This window comes from Rhipicephalus microplus, chromosome 8 (assembly GCF_043290135.1).
Source record: "Rhipicephalus microplus isolate Deutch F79 chromosome 8, USDA_Rmic, whole genome shotgun sequence".
Classification (NCBI taxonomy): Eukaryota; Metazoa; Arthropoda; class Arachnida; order Ixodida; family Ixodidae; genus Rhipicephalus; species Rhipicephalus microplus.
In genome coordinates, this window is record NC_134707.1 from 105,555,534 (window position 1) to 105,565,141 (window position 9,608).

The 9,608-nt window shown below is 42.0% G+C and overlaps 1 non-coding gene across 1 annotated transcript; it reads left to right on the top strand.

The window, feature by feature from the left end:
• The first annotated feature begins 4,038 nt into the window (after positions 1-4,038).
• On the top strand, positions 4,039-4,110 carry TRNAG-UCC (transfer RNA glycine (anticodon UCC)). The gene has a single exon. It is a non-coding gene; the product is annotated as a tRNA-Gly (tRNA).
• The last annotated feature ends 5,498 nt before the right edge of the window (positions 4,111-9,608 follow it).

Sequence of the window (9,608 nt, forward strand, 5' to 3'; positions counted from 1 at the left end):
CATCGTATCGGTCGATTCAACAAGAAGTTCAACCAGCCAATTGTTGTTAATTTTTCCTCCGACAAGGAAAAAACGGATGTCCTTAAAAACGCTAAGAAATTCAAAGGGTCTGATTACAGTGTAAATCATCACTACGCACCAGAAACACAAAAAATTCGAAAACGATTGTGAAACTATGCTAAAACTGAACTATCAGACAGCAGTAGCAAGGTTAAACTAAGTTTTGACAAACTAATTGTTGATGGCAAGGCCTTCACGTGGGACAAAGAAAAAGAAAAGGTAGTTCCAGCTCTAAAGAACTGATACCCTGCTTGTAAGACCGCCTCATCCTCACGCAACCTAACAGCTGTTGTAAACTGCAGAAGTATTGTGAATAAAATAGATGAATTCGTGGCCTTAAATGAATCGACAAAGGCAGAAATAGTGTTTGGGACAGAATCATGGCTCATACCGTCAATCAATAATAGTGAGGTGTTACCTAGCCACTTTAACGTTTACCGAAAAGATAGGGCAAGAACAGGTGGAGGGCTATTTTCGTTAGTTCACTCTTCCTTATGGTCATCTGAACTTGATATCGGGCACGATGACGTAGAATCGGTCTGGTGCACGGTGACACTTGCTGATAATATAAAATTTAATTCCAGGACGTTTTATCCACCATCAAATTCTGACCCGGATACGTTGAAGCAACTGTGCGACATAATTTACAGAACATCATATCAGTTTATGCTTGCCTGTGATTTCAATCTACCGGATTTGACGTGGTATAATGGAACATGTATCGCCTTTACTGGTTTTCGCGAAAACATCGGCATGAAAAAACATCGTTGATACGTTTGGTCTTACTGAATACGTACTGTGGCCACAAGGAATAATAACATTTTAGATTTGCTTTTATGTAATTCGCCAAATATTGTGGACTCTGTGACGTATATACCCGGTATCATTGACGATCTCGCGGTTGTAGAAACTATTAAACATGTGATCAAGAGACCCAAGCCCCGCCAATCGAGGAAGGTGTATTTTTATGATAAGGGTGATTACTCTGCTATTTCTTAGGAATAACTTGCTCATTTGCCTGTTTTCGATTGTCATTGCGAGAGCGCCGATGTTTTACAACTGTGGTCTCTATTTAAAGCAAAAGTCATAGAACTAACGGAAAAGTATGTGCCATGTACAAACGCGGTTAAACTCGAAAAGTGCAAGAAGCCATGGGTGACACCAGCGAGTTTTAAATTAACAAGGAAAAGACGACGAGTATACAAGGCATTTAAAAGAACGTATACTAGTTATCAGTACACCAAGTTGGTCGAGATAACAAATGAATACAAATTTAAAGTTCGTAGCGCAAAGGATCAATACTTCAATCGACTAAACGAAAGTATAAAAACGAACCCAAAGCATTTTTGGAGATACATAAGAAACTGTGGAGCCGATTCAACCGGAGTATACAAAATTTTCCATGATGGTCAGATCTTGTCCAGTGACATTGATAACGCGTCGTGTCTTAATGATTTCTTTCACTCCGTATTTTTACCTCAAACGGATTTTGCGAAATTATCTACGCTGGCAGAGCCACCTCTTGGAACTCAGCCATTAATGCCACCGGTTAAACTCTGTATGAATGGTATCAAATCCCTTTTAAAAAATATAGACGAAACCAAGGCCACTGGTCCAGATGGTATTTCCCCACGCGTGTTGAAGCGTCGTGCCTGGCCATTAGTATCTTATCTTTACCTAATATACAAAAAATCTCTCTCTATTGGGGTTCTGTCTGAGGACTGGTCGTGGTTCCCATTCACAAGGGTGGTTCCAAAAAGAGGCCAACAACCATAGACCTATTTCATTAACATCTATTCTCTGCAAAATGGTAGAGCATATTTTCTATAAAGACATAATGAAACACTTAGTTAAACATAAATTATTAGTTGATGATCAACATGGTTTCCGCAGGGGGCCTGTCTTGCACAAAACAGCTGATTGAGTTCTACAATGATTTAGTGTCCGAGGTTGATGACAACGGTCAGACTGTGTTTTCTAGGATTTCAGAAAGGCGTTTGACACCGTGTGCCATCCCTTGCTTCTTCGCAAACTCGAAAGGGCAAATATTGATAAGAAAGTACTGAATTGGATAGCCTGCTATCTATCACAGCGTCGACAATGTGTCATTCTCAATGGTAATACTTCTTCTACGGTGGAAGTAACATCGGGTGTCCCTCAAGGGTCCGTTTTAGGGCCGCTACTGTTTTTAGTTTACATTAATGATATTCCTGATGGCATTACTTCTCAAATACGTTTATTTGCTGACGACTCAGTTGTGTACAGAAAAATAAAAAAATGAACAGGATCACCGTGAATTGCAGGCTGACCTTACCCGAATTGTGCAAGGTGTGATAAGTGGAAAATGCAACTTAATGTGAAAAAATGTGTGCACGTGTCTTTTACTAAAAAAAAGAAAAAGGATGAAGAGCGTTACTTTTTCAATGGTGACATCATTGATCACCAACCAATGTATAAATACTTGGATGTAACGCTTACGAGCGACTGTTCATGGAATGTGCATGTGCATGCTGTAGTTGCAAAAGCTGCCAGAGCCCTAAATTTCATTCTACAAAATCTGAGATCCTCCCCCGCTTTCCTAAAAAGTACTGCGTATATTTCATTTGTCCACCCGAATTTCGAATATGCATGTTGTGTGTGGGATCCGCGCCAAAAGTCCTTGATTGATCTGATCGATAAATTACAGAAAAGAGCGGCAAGGTTCGTTCTCAGTCGGTATAAGCGAGGTGACAGCTGTACTGAAATGAAAAACGAGCTGGGATGGGAAGCACTCTCCTCTCGCAGAAGAAAATTGCGTTTGAAATGGTTACTTCAGATATACCATAAGAAGACTGGCATCAATAAAGACTTTTACCTTAAACCACCGCATCATCTGTCTAGAAGGTCTGATCATGACCTTAAGATTCAAGAATACCGGACTGGAACGAACCTTTAGGCTAATTCTTTTTTTTTGTTCATACTGTACAAGAGTGGAATCACTTGTCTTGTGACCAAGTGTGCTGTCATAACGAAGACTTGTTTTTTTTTCAAAGCTGTAACCCCCTCGCTTACACGCCTTTGGGAATAAAAAGAATAAAGACTAAAGAATTTCAATGTAATTGTGAAGCAAGAAAAGTGGGTGCATAGATAATTTGCCATGGGCATATAGTCATGTAGATGCTCCGTGAAAATGATAACAAAGGAAGCGTTTATAATTATTTTGTCTGTTTCGGCCAGACTTTGATCTAGACTGTGGAAATCAACGCTTCCGTAGTAACTGTTCTCACGGAAGTTCTACTTGACTTATCATAACGCTATGGCTACTTTCGCCACCATGCCTGCATATATAAATATATATATATATATATATATATATATATATATATATATATATATATATATATATATATATATATATATATATATATATATATATACATATTTATATATATACATATATATATATATAGATATATATATATATATATGCAGGCATGGCTATGGCTACTTTCGCCACCATGCCTGCATATATATATATATATATATATATATATATATATATATATATATATATATATATATATATATATATATATATATATATATTCAGCGAAGAAATTCAGAGAGATTATAAGTGAAAAGAGGGTGCTCAGACTTTGACGCTCTTCATTAATGAGCTAATGTCGAGCAATTAAATCAAAGCGATAAATCCTTTCAAATTCTGAACCTATAACTGAACTTATTAAACATTCTGTACAAATAAAGCTCTAATGCAAGTGTAATGAACGATCTAACGCGAAGCGCTTATTCATATTAAAAAGCCCGCCACTTGTACGTGTGTATGTTTAGCGTAGCCGGTTCCGCACGGACAACGATCTGGTCACTCCTCGTCCGGCAACTGCTCTCGTCTAGGTGAATGGACTGGCTCGGTGAAAAAATTTATTGAGGGCACCCACTACTGTCGGGCGTCGGTGGTATAGTATAATAAAGAAAAAAAAAGCGTCGGTGGTATAGTGGTTAGCATAGCTGCCTTCCAAGCAGTTGACCCGGGTTCGATTCCCGGCCGACGCACGTTTTTTTTTTTCAGTATTTTGTTCCGTTTTATTTTTTAAAATTTTCATAGTTCACGTGTTTTAGGCTGCTTTGCCGATTTTCACAAAGGAGGAAGAAGGTTCTAACGTAAATGTGGTGAAAAGTTGCTAGTTCACGACAACGTTTTCCGGCATAATTGTCACTGTGGCAATTAAACTTATTCTTGTTCAGTACAAAGCGATGGCTTTTTGATCTTATCTTTAATGAAGCTTGTTCTAAACGAACACATTATTGCAGGCGTAACAAAACAGGCATCTATAAAGAACAGTCCAGAGTTAACAAGGCTGTTAATTTCTTGAACATTAAATAATAAAAAGAAGCGGTCACTTTGTTCAATTGCCACGGATACCTCATGTTAAGTTATATGTGGGGTTTAACGTGCGAAAACCATTACATGAATATGAGAGATGCCGTAGTGGAGGGTTCCGGAAATTTCGACCATTTAGTGTTTCTTAACGCGCACCCAAATTTAAGCACACGGGCCTACAACACTTCCGCCTCCACTGGAAATGCAGCCGCCGCAGCCAGGGGTTCGATCCCGCGACCTGCGGGTCAGCAGACGAGTACCTTAGCCACTAGATCACCACGGCCGGGCAATGCTTGTCTTGATGTGTGATACGATTATTTTTAAGGGTTTTACGTCTGAAAACTGTGATGCCTTTATAGGGGATGCCAATATATGGAGATTCCTGAAAGTCTTAACGCCTCGTCCCCTGACGTGCGCCAGGGATATAAAGCTTTACTCTAACACTGCGAGTTCTTTTATGTGCTCCTAATATAAACACTCGGGCTCTAGATTCACGCGTCCTCTAGAATGCAGCTGGACCAGCCCGTGAGCTTCCATCAGTAGATTAGTAGTCGAGCATCGTCACCGCATGACCCACGGGACGTTTTTTTTCATTTTTGTTGGCGGCATATATAAAATTCTAGCGAAAGAACTCTTGTGTATGTCATTTAGTCAGTAGCTTGAATACCTACGCCCACTCATACGAAAACGTAAATATATATTCGGGCTCACGTAACCTCTACCTCCCTCTCTCTCCCAGTGAAGAAATCAATTTTGTGCTATGTGAGCAAATTATTTGAAACGTTGCCGTGTGCACTTGCAACTTTTGTAACGCCAGGGTGACAGCGGTTCCACCTCTCTTAGATTTCAGCTAAGGAAGCGGCAATATCTACTTTCCAGATTCCTGTTAGGAAGCTTTATAAGGCATCTACATGAACAGTGCATAATAAGAAAATATCAGAACCAATATGAAACAACTTGCATGTCATTGCAACGAAGTGCAGCGCCTTCTTCAGCGAGATTCATCACCATCATTTCTTAGCAACCGCTTCTCGCCTCTCGCCCACCTTATTTGGAGCTCGAGACGCAACCCAGTCAGAACCAGCACACGCATCTGCCGGTTTAGACAAAGGAGTTTGAAAGAAACTGGTTCAGACGTTGCAACCACCACCACTCTGCTTCGTGAAGAGAAAACGGCGAGGCCCCGTCGGCTGTTGTCACGCCTCTCGTGTCTCGCTACAAATACATGCATTTTTGTGAAATTATTAACCTGAATATACCGCAAATACATAGAAAAAAAAGTATTGCCTAAACAATTTTACGCAATTAGTGAAATGACATTCAGAACGCTTCAATATGAAATGGGCAAGCATAGCCGTCTTGCAGATTTAGATTGCTAGTATGAGCCTAACAATACGAATACGGGTCTCATTTCTTTTCAAACGGGCACGGATTCAGATGAAAGCATTAGGCGTCAAACACTGTGCATTGACCATGTTAAGTCCAAGATTTTTCTCGTGGCCCAAGGACTGCTTTCAGCTCTCCCATAGTAGTGTACCGAGAACTATAACTCGTTAACCACTTTTTTTTACACAAATGTCCTTGGATGCGGAAAGTTGACTAAGGCCCAAGGGACGTCTCTCACCTCTACCGTAGTGCAGTACTGAATACGCACAGCCATAATAGTGATGTCATAATGAGCTCAAAGTTGTGGTAATCATACCCTCATGTTGACGTCATCTTTGCACTTTACCACGTGATGATGATTTTTCCCATGTATCGCTTTGATGCTGAATCCACCTACATTGACGCACCATTTACGCGCAAGATGGAAGGATCCACGGCTTTTGCCTTAATATGGCTAATTAACCCTGATCAGAAAATAACTTGCAAGGAACATACTTTTCAAGCGCAAGTGGCTGTCACAAAGCCGTGAAGTTGCGTCAGAGCTTATGACAGGGTAAACACAAGAAAAGTACAATTTTTCTTATCTCATTAACAAATAAAATTTGCACAGCTTACCAGTGTCACGCAAGGCTGTGGCAGAGGAAGGCTGGCCGGCATTTGTTTCTTGTTGGCAGTTTCGATTTTATATTGTGTCGTGTGCTTTTAATTCACCGCCTATTCTTGGGACACTTTCCATGCGTGTTTTTAAACGTAGAGACCCAGTTTTCTCACGATCACTCTTTTAGGGCGAAGTTGTTTAAGAAACCGTCGCTCCTTCACCCCGTACCAAGAGCCTTCCGTGATCCTCCGCGGATACTCACTGCAGGAATTGTGTTTTTTCAAAACGTCTTACCCCTGGTCATTAATGCATTGAAAGTGGCTAGTTGGTCCATGTTTCATTGACTATGCGCTTAAGGAAACCATGAAGTACACAAAACACAGATTACCCGAACGAACAACCAAACGAACGCCAACTTGAATTCATTTTATTATTGATGAATAGTGAATATAAATAAAGATTCACAAAAGTATGTGGAAAGCGTACTTAACCCAATCTGTGAGACGTTCGTCCGAAGAAATTTTTCATCTGGATATAGCTTTATAGATAGCAAACTGGCGCTTGTTTTGGTGCCCAGAGATGCCAATACAACAGCCTTGTAAACAGCCCTATCCCTGCAGCCTTTATTCTGTTCACCATGTTATCTCCGTTGTTCTCGCCAGGTGTCCCATAAGTCTAAGCCTGAGTGATTCCAACTGCCAATCTTTGCCTGAGCGAGTCTGGGTGAAAATGTATGTTCTACTGCCTGCGAGTCCGGTTGAACAAAATTTTCGTTAGCGTGAGTATACAGTGAGCCCAGCTCTGGCAAAACTTTGGCCGCTTAGCACAAATTACACAGGGTCTTCAAGAAATTTGTCTATTGTTACTGAAAAATTACAGAAATGAGGCATTTATGCGTTATCTGCGGCGTTTCCTTTACTGATGAAAAACGCATATTCAGATGCGCACAGACGTCAATTATGGCAGTAACTATATAAGTTAACTACCGTTAACGTTTTGATTGATTGATATGTGGGGTTTAACGTCCCAAAACCACTATATGATTATGAGAGACGCCGTAGTGGAGGGCTCCGGAAATTTAGACCACCTGGAGTTCTTTAACGTGCACCCAATTCTGAGCACATGGGCCTACAACATTTGCGCCTCCATCGCAAATGCAGCCGCCGCAGCCGGGATTCGAACCCGTGCCCTGCTGGTCAGCAGCCAAGTACCTTAGCCACTAGACCACCGCGGCGGGGCAGACCGTTAACGTTTTATTCAATGGAATATAGCCGTCAAGTCAAATAGCCGAATTAGAGTCCATCCGCAAAGAGTCCTTAACCACTTCGAAATTTCTGAAATGCGGCCAGTTGTAACCACCACGGGGCGATGAAATCCCGCAAGTTTTGCAGATGAAACCGAAACCGGCGTACCAGACAGCGCCTCCTCTATTCATTTCAAAAATGCCCTCGATGATACTTTCTATCACCCATATTAAACCCCGCCGTGGTGGTCTAGTGGCTAAGGTAGTCGGCTGCTAACCCACAGGTCACGGGATCGAGTCCCCACTGCGGCGGCTGCATATCTGATGGAGGCGGAAATGGTGTAGGCCCGTGTGCTAAGATTTGGGTGCACGTTAAAGAACCTCATGTGGTCAAAATTTCTGGCGCCCTCCACTACGGCGTCTCTCATATTCATATGATGGTTTTGGGACGTTCAACCCCACATATCAATCAATCAATCAATCGCCCTTAATAATGACGTGGTAGTGCTTCTCTGCCGCATGTCTCTTTATCGATACTCGCTTATCTTACTCCCTCGATGCGAAGCAAACAGCGTTGTCCATGGGGAAATTTTTGAATTGAATGGCACATGCACTGTTTCGTGATTTATCTCGGCTTCTCCTGCTCAATTAGCCAGATTTTAGGGAAGTTGCAGGTCGAGAAGCCCATGTGTTCTAAAATATTAGCAATATTTTGTGTTTGCACTTCTTTTGTTACGTTCATTTACTGTTCTGAAAAATATGCGTCGAGACTCAACTGCAAATGCTTTTAACTAGCGTGTGTTTAGAAAAAGTGGTTAATGACTTAGAGTACTTGGTATACTATGGGAGAGCTGAAAGCCGTCCCACGAGGGCCTCCACTAGAGGCTAGCGTGTTGAAAACACAAGGTGGCTGTTAAAAGGCCGAAAGTGTGCAGTCTTCAAGCTTCTTGTCACTGACCCTGCCGTGGTCGTCTACTTGGCTGCTCACCCGCAGGTCACGGGATCGAATTCCGGCTGCGGCGGCTGCATTTCCGATGGAGGCGGAAATGTGGTAGGCCCGTGTGCTCCGATTTGCGTGCACGGTAAAGAACACCAGGTGGTCGAAATTTCCGGCGCCCTTCACTACGGCGTCTCTCATAATCAAACGGTGGTTTTGGGATGTTAGACCTCACATATCAATCAATATTGCCGCTAATAATGAGGCTCCACTCATTATTGTAGATCACATCAGGTGTCCAATAACGACAGTTTTTGGGACACTGCAGCACAAGAAATGATAAAAAGAATCCCGGCTCTACCGCTTGTTTGAGCGCCTCGACAGTCTTTTATATCATGTAGTACGGATCAAAAACTCCTATTGGCCGCTGTGCGCCTGCGTGTTCTGCCAAGCCTTGTTCCAGTGTTTTTGTCTCTTCCAGCAGCACCGCTGATCAACGGTTTTTTTTTCATGTGTTAATTTCTAATGTGAATGATGAAAGCCAAAGCTCATCCATTAGGCATGCTGTCCACGTGAAACTTGTTGTGTGGGAACGCCCGATTAGGGATGGGCAACAAATAGTGGCTCCGATTTGTGGCAAATCTTCGATTGCAAAAGCCAATATATATTAAGTCCTCCACAGCCACCAGTCAGAAAGTCTATGGTGTGCAAAGGATGGCATCTTCACCAATTTTTGCGAGGTTGAGTGAACTCACAGTGAGCGAAGTCTGTGAGAGAAGTTATAGCCGTTATGTACGATGGTGCATGGCTTGAACGCGGCTACAGGAGCCACGATGACATCGGCACTGCTGGATCCCTTGACACTGAGCTTTGTTTAGATTTCGAACTTCTGCCTAGCATGCGGACGGGACAAGGCTCTGCTAGATAGAGCGAAAAACATTTGACAAGAGTTGAATGGTGCTATCTGTGAGAATTAAACTCGAAGGACCCGTGAAAGACAAGCTTA